Source organism: Felis catus, chromosome B3 (genome assembly GCF_018350175.1).
Source record: "Felis catus isolate Fca126 chromosome B3, F.catus_Fca126_mat1.0, whole genome shotgun sequence".
Classification (NCBI taxonomy): Eukaryota; Metazoa; Chordata; class Mammalia; order Carnivora; family Felidae; genus Felis; species Felis catus.
This window is the reverse complement of record NC_058373.1, coordinates 140,106,040-140,120,773: the sequence shown is the minus strand read 5'-3', so window position 1 is coordinate 140,120,773 and position 14,734 is coordinate 140,106,040.

Genomic DNA, 14,734 nt, shown 5'->3' with positions numbered 1-14,734 from the left:
AGCCCCCAGCGTGGGTCGCTTCTACGTGGCAACCTCCACGTGGACCAGATTTCACGTCTGGTTTGCACCGCTCTCTTCCATCCACACTCCGGACTTTGTGACTAGCTCGTTCCTTTGGTTCTGATGTGACACTTCTCCCTCTGAAAGGGGGGACCTGGGGCACCAACCTGGAGGCAGGGACCCCTCCCGGGAAGCAGCCTCTAATCCTGGTGTGGCCGCTGCCATAATCCGAAGCGAGGAAAACTGCCCGCGAATTCCGAGAGCACTGAAGACGAGCCCCGGATGCTCTGGGCACCAAAGGCTTTGTGTCAGCGTGGGCTTCCACACCCCGTCCCCTTGGCCACGTTGATTGGCCTGTGACAGCAAATCTGTCCTAGGAGGCTGCCACCCGTGGGCTGGCCAGCTCTGACGGGGCTCCCCGAGATCACTGCAGACCGTCTCCCCGCTCTGATAGAGCCGGAACCAACCAGAGCCCTTTTGGAGGAGGGTCTGATACGGATTTCCAGAGAGAGGCAGCGGTCGCTAAGGTGGCGACAGAGGTCACAAGAGAGGGGGGCAGGAAGACGACCAGGAGCTGAGCGGGAGCTGCCCCCAAACCGTGGTGGGGGGTTGGGGGGGGTGGTCCTTCCGCTTTCTCCTTTGCTGGAAACCACATGTTCTGTTAGAGGAGACCTCTGTTGACTGAATCGCCCCGCGTGTGTCCGTTTTCCGAAACCCCAAAGAGATTCCAAAGCTGGACCCCGACAGGCAGAGCCCCGGCGGGACCCAAGGGCCAGAAGGGAAGGTCTTACCCAAGACGAAGGAGAGGGACGGCATGCCAGACAGAGCCAAGAGACAGAAACAAGGCCGCGCGTGGACAGACAGCCCGCGGCACTTGCCAAGGACACCAGGGACGTCTGAGTCCCCGCTGAGGGCAGGCGGCGTGTGGGTGCAGAGGCCTGACTCGAGAGGGGCCGGGGAGCGGCGGGGGGCTGGGGTGGGGGGTGGGGGGGGGGCCCTGAATGGGGAGACAGCCCGTCGTCGGTTGTCTCTGGTCTGGACACAAACCTCAGAGGGAGTCAAGGGTGAAAGCCAGTCACCTCGGGCCTGGCCGCTGGCAGAGCAGTTATGAATTATTCGCTCCCCGTGAAGTCTGCAGGCATCTCGACTCTCTTCGACTTCCCTAATATACTTTGATTCCAAGCCGAAATGAGGTTTAAGCCGCTGATAGCACGTCTCGAGCCACTCCGGGGAAGCGGGGGCCCTGTGCCACTGCCGGAACGCTGGAGAAGGGGGATTAGGGGTCTCGGCTGAGTTCTGCCGCGCCAGCTCCGGGTTACTATTAAGAGGGACGGATTAATATCAGGTTTCGGGGATCTGGTTGCTTTCCGATACTGCTTAATTATCCAGATAAGTGATCGGTATCCAAGCATGAGTGGCAGATAGATCTCAGAGCCATCATCTCGTCTTTTCCTCTCCTTCCCCTCTCCGTTTTTTGTCTTTACCGAGAGAAAGAATTTCTTCATGTAGGTATCCCTGGATTTTTTTTTTCTTTTTTATTTAAGTGCTTTGTTAAACTTGAAACATAGACATCAACGCCGGCTGAGTTTTTGGTTCCCTTTTGGTTTGCTTCGGGAAAGGTTGGGATTCTCAGTGGCCTGCTCGCCGTGGCCCCTCCATCTCCCTGCCCATTCCGAAGGTCCCTGTCTGCGAGATCCCAGCCTTCCTCTCTTGGTGGAGGGGGGGGCCGGCCGCTCCCCAGGCTCCCATCACAGGCCGGGAGCATCTGCTCACCCGCGGGCAGAGGCTGGGGCGACAGGGACAGACTCCGGGGCGGGGGAGCCCGCCCCACGGCCTCTTAGCCTTCTGTCTTGGCTGGTAATTTTATCCCATGAAGACTCTTCCCCACACCCCCCCCCCCCCCCTTCTCTCTTGCTCTGTCTTCCCGACCCGGCTGCACTTGTGTTCTTTGTATTACTTCTGTCGCCCTGATTAGTGCTGTCTGGCTCGAGGGGCACCCACCTGAGGCTGGGATTAAGGATCAAAAGCAGAGCAAATGGGGCTGCCCGGGCTGTTCCTTGCCTCGCCCGTAAACACCACTTAGGTCTCTGTTCTGACCCATCTGCCGCTTGGCCGGGTCAGATGCACTGTCTCTTAATTAGGAGCAAACTGTCCATCAGACACCCGGCCAGCTAGGTACCACGGGGACCCCCTGCCCTGGGGAGGAAGCCCCTCCCCTCCTTGGCACCCCATGCAGGGCCCCCCCCGCCCCCTGCTGCTGTTCCGCCCTGACAACAGTCACCTCCCCCTGGACACACAGCACACCAGCCAGTTTCAGTACCCAACGAAGCTAAGACCTGTGCCGGAAGGTCCCTCCTCTTTGAGACAGCCACTCTGCCTCGCAGCCGCCCCTGTGAATCAGGCTCATGCGGCAGGCACTTAAAGACTCCAGGGCCCAGACTCTACCTCTGAAGGTTTCAATTCAGTGGGTCCGGGGGGGTGGGATCAGGCACTGGCTTTTCTCCGTGTTTTTCAGGTGTTGAGATGGAGGTCACTGTCTCCCAGCGAGTCAGACCAAACTTCCCTATGGGTCTCCTGCAGAGCCCTGTCCACCCCCAGATAAACATGAACAATCATTATAGCTGATGCCCAGGAGGGAGGCCAGAGCTCTCCAAGAACTGCCTCCCTCCCTCCCCCTGGCTTTACACAGGTGGCTCCCCATGGCTCAATGGGGAAACCGAGGCTCGGAAAGGTGGGGGAGGCAGCCATTGCCGGTGCACGCAGGTGCCCCTCTCTAGACCATGCAATCCCCTAGGGCAGGGATTGTGTTTTAGACTTGTTTTCGTTCCCATAGTGGCTTGAATTGTGGCCTCCAAAAGATATGCCCACCCGGGATCTCGGAATGTGACTTCACTCGGAAGGTCTAGGCGGATGTAAGTAAGGTCAAGATTTCCAGGTGAATTTGTCCTGAGTTTGAGCGGGCCCCGAAGCCAAGGACAAGTCCTTACGGGAGAAGAGAAGGAGACACTGATGCAGAGAGGAGGCCATGCGGAGAGATGGATGGAGGCCGGTGGTATGTCCACAGGCCACTTGCCCAAGGGGAAAAGAAGCACAGCTCCGAGACCCCAGGTCTATAGGTCATTTCGACAGAGGGCGAGATGGGGACCGAGGTCCTTATTCCTTGCCCCAAAGCCACAGGGAGTCTTTCTTAATTTGGGGCCATGATGATGACGACCAGCCCATATTTCCTCATCTCTCCACAAGATCTGGGGTCCCGGCGACCTCGCTGGCATCCTAGGGATTTGCTGCTGTACCTTGCCCGGCTGCTAGGGTGGGGGACAAGGTAGGGATGAACGAGACTCCCTGCCCCCCTTTCTACAGCATCAGCCTCCCTGTGCCTGATTCACGTGCTGAGATCTTCTGTCCACTATGATTGGAGGGAAAAAGAGAGAGGGTCTGCATTCCGCAGCTTAAAAGAAACTGTTGAGATGCCTTCTAGAAACACTTGACATCCTTATGAACTGGAAACAGGGAGAAAAACCTCCGGGACCCACATTGACGAGACTCTGTGTGATGTTCTGCTTGTCGTTCCCAGTGCAGATGAGAGGACAGCAGGGCTAGAAGACCCCTCAAGGGAGAAACCCTTAAAGCGGTTGGCCCTTCACCCCACTCTCTGTTGGTTTATCAAAGAGCAGCTCCCTCCACTGGGAAGAGTCCACTCAGCAGAGAGCAGAGGGAAGCACTTCTCCATCTGTGTGCACAGGATCCTTCCATCTTCATGTAAGCTTGGTCTGGGGGCAGGGAGGCATGTTTCTTTGGGATTCTACCTTGTGGCCCTTTATCCCTGACATGTCAAGGGGACGTCAAAGAGAGATCTATAGCTCCTGCCTGAGGCACACGTAGCAACTGGTCCAAGTTGGCTTCTAGGGATGTTTTCTCTCTGCAGCATCCTGGGAGTTGCTGCAAATCAAGCCAAAGAAAATGGATACTTTGCCATTTTAGTCTTTGGTTACTTAGAGGGCAATTCACGGCCCACGGCTGCCTCCTAACAGGACAGGGGCTTCCGGCCACGTCAACCAGCCCTCCACGTGTGCTCGTGATATGCCAATGGCACCCTCTGCTTTAGTCTCCAATGGCTCTCCCAACCCTTAGGATAATACCGCCGTGGCTTGTCACAGCCTCCACCCTCCTTTGCCTTCAACAAACGCTGCACTTACCTTCTCATTTGGTGCTCAGTCTCACAGCTTGTCTTTCGTTCCTGAACCATCATGGGGCCTCAGGGCTTCTGCCTCTCCCTAGCCCCCCCCCAGCCAGGAATACCCTCCCCACATTTCTCCTGGTCAGCTTCTTCTTATTCTTCAGATCTTAGCCCGATTGTCATGGACCCAAGAAAGCTGGGTCAGTTGCCCTACTGCAAATGCTGTGCTTCTCTCTTGCCTATGATGGTGGTAAATACAGAACCCTGTGAGGTGACTCAGTTGGCTACTGTCTGCCTCCCTCTCTGTCATCCCAAGGGGGCAGGAGCGACATCTACGTGTGCGGCATAGTATCCAGGGATCCAGCCGTGAGCCCAGCACCTCATGCACGTTCAAAGTCTAGTGAGGGGAGGCAAGGAGGCCAAGGTTAGTCATCAGAGGGGGCAGGTCGGTCGACTCCTTAGCACCTTCACACAGCCAGTCTCATCCAACCCCGGCACTATCCTAACGGGGGGGGGGGCATTGATCTCTCCCCTCACTGCCAAGGAAACAGAGACCCACAGAAGGTGGCCCCCCTGCCCACACCACAAGTGAGAGAGCGGGGTATGAATGAGTGGCCAAGGAAGAAGGTCCTGAGGTGGGTGGGCCAAGAAGAACTTCAGCTATAGAAGGACAGCCTTGGGTAAGGGGAGCAGCCAGTCCTCACCCAGTGGGGCCATGATGGCTGGAGTTAGGAGGAAGGTTACAACTGCAGAAGAACCCGCTGGAATCCTGGCTCTACTCTTCCTATGTAAGTCACTTAACCTTCCCTCAGAGCCCAGGTCTATGCCTGGAAATGGGTAATCACACGTGCTCTCCTGTCTGTATAAGCAGTGGCCGCCGACAGTTGGAGACCGTGAGCTCGTTGAGGGCACGGTCTGTGTCCTCGCCCTCTGTCCCTCCCAGAGCCTACCGGACTCCTCAGCATGTAGTTAGTATTTATGGAAAATATCCTAAATTAAGTTAGACAATGTAAAAAGTAAGAACTATTAACACTGTGTGGGCTTTATTAGTGTATAGAGCACCTTTATATCCACTATTGCATTTAAATCTCATATTATCTGAAAGTCAGATCGAAGATTTGAATCCAAATCTCGTGCAATGCTTGTGGTCATACCATTTCCTAGAACATTCTAACATCTTTCTCTCATCTGATCCTATCTACTGCCTTGATTAGTGAATTCTGCAGATATTTACTGCGGGCCTACTATGTGCCAGCCACTGTCCTAGCTGCTATGTGCTAGGAACGCAATGAGGAGGAAAGATGCGTGTGGTCACTTAGAGGGTAACGTTGGCCTCTGGGAAGAGGCTTCCTTAGGTCAGGGCCTGCAGGAAGCATGAGAGGGATTCAGGGAAGACAGGAAGAGTTCCCCAGGCAAACGGAGCAGTAGGCACAGAGGCCCTGGGTGGAGTGGAGGGTACTGAGCGAAGGGTCTAAATCAGGGGTTCTCAACTACAGGTGATTCTACAGCCCAGGGGCCATGTCTGGAGACCTTTATAGTTGTTATAATTTGGGAGGAAGTTGCTACTGTGGGTAGAGGCCACAGATGGTGATAACTCTGACCATGAACAGGACAGATCCCACAACAAAGAATTATCTGACCAAAATATGTCCAGGTTGAGAAGACCCAGTTGAGGGGCTGTCAGTGTAGTTAGACAAAGAAAGCAAATGGGGGTGTTCTGGTGGGTTCTGAGGTTGGCAAGGCAGTGGGAGAGTAGGGCGATCGGGCAGGGCCGAGAGTGCTAGGAAGCTTTTGCAGCAACTGGGCTGGAGATATGGCTTGGAGGAAAAGCCCAGTGAGTGTGGGCACACCAGAAGAGGGGGAATGGCCCCTGGTCTAGATGAGAGTCAAGGCTGGATTTCTGAGCATGAGACCAGTCCAGACAACACAGGACTTTGCATTTCGATGCCCCCGCGATTGGTTTAAGGATCTGTTGTCTCCATCTTGAAATCCTTGACATTTGAACAAGGGACCCCACTTTGCACTGCACTCCACCAATTACATAGTCTGTCCCGATAAGGAATCATGGACAACTTCTTCCAAGGGTTGAGGTTGCAGAAGAGAGAGGTCTAACAAGCTGACTTGCAGGAGACGGAATCAGAAGTGAGCGGCGGAAGGATGTACTATCGCCTTTACTGCTACCAGCAAGGAAACCCAGTTGGAGAGACAAAGTGAGACACCAATGCCCTCTCAATCCATGCCAAAGACAGAACCCAGACTGAGATTTTGTTGTTGCTGCAACATTGCCTTAAAACGGGGTATCCACACCCCAGCAGTTGGAGAGTCAAAGGAACTACCACTGACGGCCAAGGATAAACCAGGACCGTCCTGGGCACACCACAGTGTATGGTCACTTTTCCTAAAAATCGCAAAAGCTTACACGGATGTGCATTATTATGGTTATTGCATTAGAAAAAAAACAAGCGTAATAGTAATCAACTAATAATTTTTGACTAATAATTTTCTACCTTCATACTACTGGCTGATCCTGACTGTACAATTTAATTTATTTTTATCATCCCCAGTCCATCAAAGGAATGGTTTCTGCAGGAGGCTCACGGGCACAGGTGGTGTGGAAAATGTCACCGTCACACTAATCTTTTACATTTCCCCTCTCTTCCATTAAGCTGCAGACCCAGGATACCCGCACGAGGGTTCTTTACAGTTAACGCCGAGGACCGCAGTCTCTTCTCCAATGGTCTGCAGCCACCACTGATGGACAGGTTAGGTTTTGGGGTGGCTGTGTCCATCACCCCGCAGGTCAAGCTAAGAGGATGTGCGCCTCTCATCTATCTGCGTCTTTGTTTTCAGAGCTTCCTAAATTGCATATGAATTTGGGAGGCTCTTCTTTTCGGCCGGGTTTGGTAACAGAAAAGAGCTAATTGGTGTTAGTCCTTGAAGAACTCGCTCTCTAGAGTTTCTCTCAGGTGGGCTCACAGCAACAGTAAAAGTTACGGGATGCCCAAGACAGAACGCTCAGGAGTCGTCACTTGGGGCAAAGGAAACAGAAATTAGAATCACGGAATGTTTCATAGTCTTTGTATGGGGTGTGTTGGGAGGAGATACTTGGAGAGAAGGAAGATCAAAGACTGTTATGGCTAAATACTTCTTAATTCTACAATATGTCCAGCACACCCCAAAGGATGGAGAATAATATGATGACCACCACTGCCTTCTGACTATCTACACATCTATCGAAATCTCCCTCCCCTCTTTCTGTCTATAAAATAAATTCATCCTTGCCAATAGGGAGGACCTCTCATTCACCTCTTTCCCGAACACATCTTCTTCTTCTCTCCTTAGAATCAACCAATACCGTATTAAATGTATTACTTTTCTCTCCCATAAAATTATACAACGTTTCTTATGTCCGTAATCATAGTATAGACTACTTTAATATTAACTTTCTATCCCTTGTATGATGTGATATATAACATTCAGCAAATTGCCACCCCCTTCCATTTTCCTTAAACACTGCTAATTCTGGGATTTGTATCACGTAGTTACACGCACCTCTATTTCATGCATTGGAACTGCTGTGTGATGGTCGAGAGTATGAATGTAGCACAATTTTAATGCATTCTTCTGTTGAAAGATATTGAGGTTGTTTCTGTTTTTTTCGGCTGTTACAAACAATGCCACAGTGAGAATTCTTGCACATAGCTCCCTCTACGTAGGGCTTCTCCAGGGTACGTGGTTAGAAATGGAATTCTTGGGTCACAGGACATGAATGTCTTTGATCTAACTAGATATTGTCTTTCATTTTCCACAGTATTGGTACCAATTTATAGTCCCACAGCTATGTCTAAAATGTCCCACTTTTACATATCCTTGTCAATTCTTAGTATTATCAATTTACTTTTAAAAATTGTCATTCTCGTGGTGTTTTGTCTCCTGGATTTACAGTGATGTCGCGTATCTTTTGACATCTTTGGCGTTCCAAATTTCCTTTCTGCTGAACTGGTTATTCATATCCTTTGCCAAGTTTTTCTCTATGGTTGCTTATATATATTTTTTCTTATTGTTTTATAGGTATTCTTTACATATTCTGAATACTGATGTCCTCTTGGTTATATTCATCGCTTTACATTTTCCATTTTTTACGGTGTCCTTAGTAATTTTAGTGAAATTTATGTCCCTCCATTTTGATTAGAGATTCATGTGCCCTGTATTAAAAAAAAAAAAAGAAAAGAAAAAAAACTCTTGCCTAACTTAAGACCATAAAGATATTGCCTTTCATTTCCTTCTTAGGTTTTGCTTTTATACAGGTCTTTAACCCATTTGGAATGCACTTCATGAATGGAGTAATTCTCTTCTTATTCTCAAAGCAAAACCAATTATCTTGCACCATCCATCAAATACTCCATCATTTCCAAATTGTGGCAGGAACTAATAAACTATTCATCAAACTTAATTTCTCTTCCTCTTTCCAGCAAGCTGGACGGTCAGCCTTGAAGTTTGATGGTTAAATACCACTGAGTTCTAGCCAACAGCACATGAGTGGTTATGATGTGTAAACTTCTAAGACTGGCCATGGAAACAGTCCAGTAAGTGCCCCCCCTCCCCCCGCCCCATGCTGCCCTCCCCACTAACTTGAGTTAGTTGATAGAGGTGGACAAGGACACCATATGTGGAAGATGCTAGAATTACAAGATTGAAAACACAGGTCCTTCAATTACAGCTTTCAGGAGAAGTACCTACCGATCAGCACTCTTGTGCATGATCAATGAATTTCTATTCGGTCAAAATGTTGTGGTACATATCTGGTTCAGCGGCTGGTATTTTCTGACTTGTATTGCCACGTACGTCACAAATGAAGTTTCCATATAGGTATGAGACAGGTTCTAGATTTTCTTTATTTTTTTATCTATTTATTTTGAGAGACAGAGTGGGGGGCAGAGAAGGGGCAGAGAAAGAGGAGACAGAGAATCCCAAGCAGGCGCCAGGCTAATGCAGAGCTGGTTCTCATAAACTGTGAGAGCGTGATCTGAACTGAAATCAAGAGTCGGATGCCTAACCAACTGAGCCATTCAGGCTCCCTGAGTTTAGATTTTCTGTTCTGTTGGTCTTTATTTTACTCCCCGCCCCCATTGACACCCTCTCGTTGTGAGTATAATTTTATAGTAAGCATTCATAGCTGAGAGGTCAAATCTCATCACATCGTTACCTATCATTGTCTTGTTTTAATTTGGCCCATTGGCCTATCATATAAATTTTAGAATGAGTTGTCAAGCTCCACGAAATTCCCATGGAATTTCTTTGGAATTGAATTTATAGATTGAATTGGAAAGAATTATCATATCAACGTCATTGTATCCTTCCAAAACACATCCTGTATATATGCATATTCTTATGTCACGACACACATATATACATTTATTTTGCATGCAGATAATTGTACACACACACAGAGGCATAGTTAAGGTTAGTAAAAAATAGTAGTTCCTGTGGAATTGCAGATTTTTAGATTTACCACAAGGTCCTTTATATTTTTGTTGCTATTGCAAATGCTATTTTTAAAGGAACATTTTTTAAACTTTTTTTAAATGTTAATTAATTAGTTTATTTTTAATTTTGTTGATGTTTATTTATTTTTGAAAGAGATGGAGAGAGAGACAGAACGTGAGCAGCGGAGGGCAGAGAGGGAGACACAGAACCCAAAGCAGGCTCCAGGCTCTGAGCTGTCAGCACAGAGCCCGATTTGGGGCTCAAACTCACAAACAGTGAGATCATGACCTGAACTGACGTCGGATGCTTAACTGACTGAGCCATCCAGGCACCCAAATGTTTATTTATTTTTGAGAGAGAGACAGAGAGAGAGAGAGAGAGAGAGAGAACACGACCAGGGGAGGAGCAGAGAAAGAAGGAGACACAGAGTCAGAAGCAGGCTCCAGGTTCTGAGCTGTCAGCACAGAGCCTAATGCGGGGCTCAAACTCACGAACCTCAGAGATCATGACCTGAGCTGAAGTCTGACGCTCAACCGATTCAGCCACTCATGTGCCCTAAGGAACATTCTTTGATTGCGGCTCTTTATAGAAATGTGATCAATTGAATAAGTCAGACTTGTATCCAGCCAACTTGCTGAAATCCACTTATCAGTTTTATTAATAATTCCAACTTGGTGTATTTTCCAATAATCTTATTGATATTGCCATAATTGTATTGATTTGTCTCGCCTCCTGTTCTAGCTGGTCCAACACAATCCTGGACTAAGTAGTGACATGGGAACAACTGGTCCTTTATTTAACTTTACTGGAACACAAATGTGTTACTAATGAGCATGCCATTGGTTTCTGAAAGTTCACAGAGCTAATTTCTATTTCTAGTTTGCTAACAGATTTTTTTCTTCTACCTATAAATGGGTTTTTAACTTCAACAATGGCTCTGCATGGATTGTTTACATAGCCTTACTCCTTTATACTGTTACTATGAACAAATATATATTTGTCTTTAATTTAAAATTACCCTTATGTCTCGAAACTAATCTCAGATTGGTTTTTTTTGCATATTGTTTAGTTCATTATGCAGTCTTCTATCTCAGATTATGTCATTTATATTCATAAATTAAATTTATTCCTAAATGAAATCGTCCATAATTTTATTTTCTCACACCCTCTTTTTCTAACTTTTGGCATCAAAGTTATTCCAGAATCACAAAACGAAGGGTGGAACAGTCTCTCATTTTTTTCTCTTCTGTTGATCGGACAGGAGAAGCAAGTATTAAATCCTCTCTGACTATTTGGCTGAATTAGAATGTAAAATACATTGCTCTTCTTTTTTTTTTTTTAACAATAATCATTAACTAGAGATTCACCGTCTTTAACTCTATTTGGCTTTCCTAGTTGTTGATGAAGTATGTTTTACAAATGTGGTATTCCTAGGAATTTTTCCATTTATGTTTTCCAAACTTATGATTCAAAATTGTTCATAGCTTCCTTCTGTAATTTCATCCTCTTCTCTACTTGCAAGTATATTATTTTACATTACTAATTCTTTTTTTTAAGCTTCTCTTTCTTAGCTTAATCTTTATAACCAAATATAACTATATTTGTCCTTCAAAGAGTTAGGTTTTGATTTTGTTCATTTTTTTTTCTGTTCCTTTCATCTTATTACTTGAGCTCTGCTCATATTTCTCTGTTTCTGTCTTTCCTTTGCAAAGATTTTCTTCTATATTTTTTTTAAGATTTCTTCATTGGTATCCTAGGTCACTCATTTTGTCTTTTGTTTTTTCCTAATAACGGCAATTCAGGCTATTAATTTCCCTTTAAATCTTGCTTTAGCTGCACATCACAACTTTGATTATAGTATGTTCGTTGTAATCCCATCCTTATCCTTTTTCAGGTTTTTCCTATGGTTTCTCTTTTTGCTTTTAATTTTTGTAAGTATAGTCACGTTTACAGACGTGAGTGCACCTTTCAGATTCCCATCAGGAAAACAGAACCGCATTATACATTTCCAAAGGGGATTTAAGTAATTACACAGCATTACAAACTGAAAGACCAGAAAGCAAACAACGCTAAAACTCTGCGATTAATTACTATAGGAGTAGCTTTCGCCCGTAGGACTGGAATAAAAAAAGAAAGAACTAGGTCTCAGTTGGAGTGGCCGGTGTTCTGCTGCTGGTGGTGCCTTGAGCAGGCACTGGGTATTGCTCCGTGGGGTGCTGAATATCTTGGGGCTGGAAGAAACGGCTGCTGTTGGTGCAAGACTGACACCAACAGGAAGACAGAAAGGAAGTCCTGTCTTCCCTCCTCTCTCCTTCCAGCCACCCTGTAGTGCCTCCTATTGGTCAAAACTTATAGGAAGTGAAATGACAAAAATGTTGGGGAAAAGGGATCTGTAAATTCCCAGCCCCCGCATCACAGAGCACATTCAGTGGTTTGTGAGTAGAAAGGCAATAAATAATTAACCAACAAAAGATGTTTCTAAGTTATTTCAGTGATGTGGAACTCTAATGCTTTTTTTTTTTTTTTTTTGCCTGTGTATCTTGTTGCATTGAAAAGACATAATTTCCATGAGGGAAATTCAAACTGGGGCTGAAGACTACTACCAGGGAGAAATAAACACAATTCAGCACCTGCCACGTGCTGGTCGAGGGTAGCCTGGTGCAGTAAAAATAGAATGCCAGCCACAGACGCAATTCAAAATTGCCTAGTAACCATATCAAAATAAAATAAAGCATTTGAAATTAATTTTAGCAGTATCTTTTACTGAACGAAATACACCCAAGACATTAGCCTTTCAACATAAAAATAAGATCAAAATTATTAATCAGATATTTGTTTATTTTAATTTTCAGCTCTACGTCTTTGGAACCCAGTGTGTATTTCATACTTGCAGCATGTTGCAGTTGAGGGGCTAAATTTTCATCAGCAATGTTTTGTCTATATTTGGATTTCATATAATTTGTAGTTGAAAAAGTTGGTTTACATATCCAAGTTATTTCAAAAATACTTAAAACTTCCCATTAACTAAATCAAGTATGGGTTTTTAAAATATAATTAAAATTAATTATAAACAAATAAAAGTATTTTTTCTCAGTCTCAGCAGCTGCATTTCAAATTTTCTTTTTTTAACTTTTTTTAAATGTTTATTTATTTTTTAGAGAGAGAGAGAGAGAGAGAGAGAGAGTGAACAGAGGAGGGGCAGAGAGAGAGGGAGACACAGAATCTGAAGCAGGCTCCAGGCTCTGAGCTATCAGCACAGAGCTCGATGCGAGGCTCCAACTTACAGACTGCAAGATCCTGACCTGAGCCAAAGTCGGACGCTTAACTGACTGAGCCACCCAGGTGCCCCACATTTGAAATTTTCAATAGCCACGTGTGGATAAGTAAAGGTCTAGAAGATACTAGCAAGAACAGGTTGCGATGCACATGTTTCAAATTCTCTTCAGTTGGGCCAACTATAAAGGTAAAATATCTTCTTCCTGGCCCTAGGGAATAAATACAAACACAATTCTCTGAATGGAAAACCACAAAGACATTGTTAGAGGATGTTATATTTCTTCCTGAACTTTTGATCTCTAATTACAGATCTGAAGGATAACATTAACTTATTTCTATCTTATTTTCAACTCATCTATCCCTCCATCCATTTATTCATCCACCCGTCCATCCATCAATCCATCCATCATTCCATCCATCCATCCATTCACCCATCCATTTTTTTCTTCCTGTATATATTCCTAGAACACCTCTCAGCTAACTAGACACTGTGATAGGATCCAGAGATAAAGATAAATAAGACATAATCTCCACAATAAAGTAGGTATAGTTACTACATAAAGAACCTTTTGCAATTTGAGGTAATAACCGACCTGTAAACAAAGTGCATAATGAAAATAAATAAAGGGAGTGACAAATTCTGATGGTAAGTGGAAGAGATATTTCTAGGAGAGAGAACAGTAAGAGTGAATCCAAGCGAAAACACTAGGATATACTTTGGTAATTAAGAGTAATGTGGTTAGTGTGGGTATGTAGATGAGGGAATCCCAGAATTATGAGCTGGGCCCTATGCCCTGATGGCCTGGGCCAGGTGTCTGAGTTCCCTCCCGTGGGTGGTGTGGAGTTCCTGAAATGTATTAAGTGAGAAATGGCAAGATCAGACACATGTTTGGAAAAGATCATTCTCCCGGGTGGTGATAGAAAGCAGAAACAACAAACAACAAAATACTCGCATTAGCTGTTTGATTTTCTCCCTGCGAGATGTGCTCTGTTATATGCTCGGCTCGGACCTCCTCTTTGAGTATTTCCGTTCACTGTTGATTCCCAGTATCATGAAATAAGCTGTCCCTTGTAGCATCTTCAAAACAACTAGTTGACCCATGTTTCCTGTTGAGAACCACAGTCTTTGGTGAGGAAGGAATGGGTAGTAAATAGCTCAGGAGGTGGAAGTCATTGACTCAATCCTGAAAGTACATGGTATTGTTCCTTTTTTATATTACCAGAAATATTTGATTTTCTACCAGTTCTGTCATGTCCATAATTACCAAATATGCCGAGGAAATTCCAGATAATACTCAGAAAACATTTCTGAACACCTACAATGTGCCTCAGAAGCTCCTCTATTTGAGCCCCAGGTACCCACAGTGATAATCCTGTCCTTGACATACTCTTTATGGAGCCCTTCCCTTTCTTGTCTCTTGTCTCACACCCACACAGTGGTGCGTGGGCCACTTCCCAAATAAGTGCTTGTACCCCATCCACGTCTCAAAGACTGCTTTGAAAGGAACCAAATGTGGACAGGGAACCCACCGTGCTTACTGCTTTGGCCAACACAGGGAAGGCCTGTGGTGGTTGTCACTGGAGCATGCCAGTGTCCCTCCCACTGTTCTCTCCGTTTTGTGTGGCCTCTGAACCATTGCACGTGAGGACTTTTTAAGAGTAAATCTGGAAAACTTCTAGGGGCGCCTGGGTGGCGCAGTCGGTTAAGCATCTGACTTCAGCCAGGTCACGATCTCGTGGTCCGTGAGTTCGAGCTCCGCGTCGGGCTCTGGGCTGATGGCTCAGAGCCTGGAG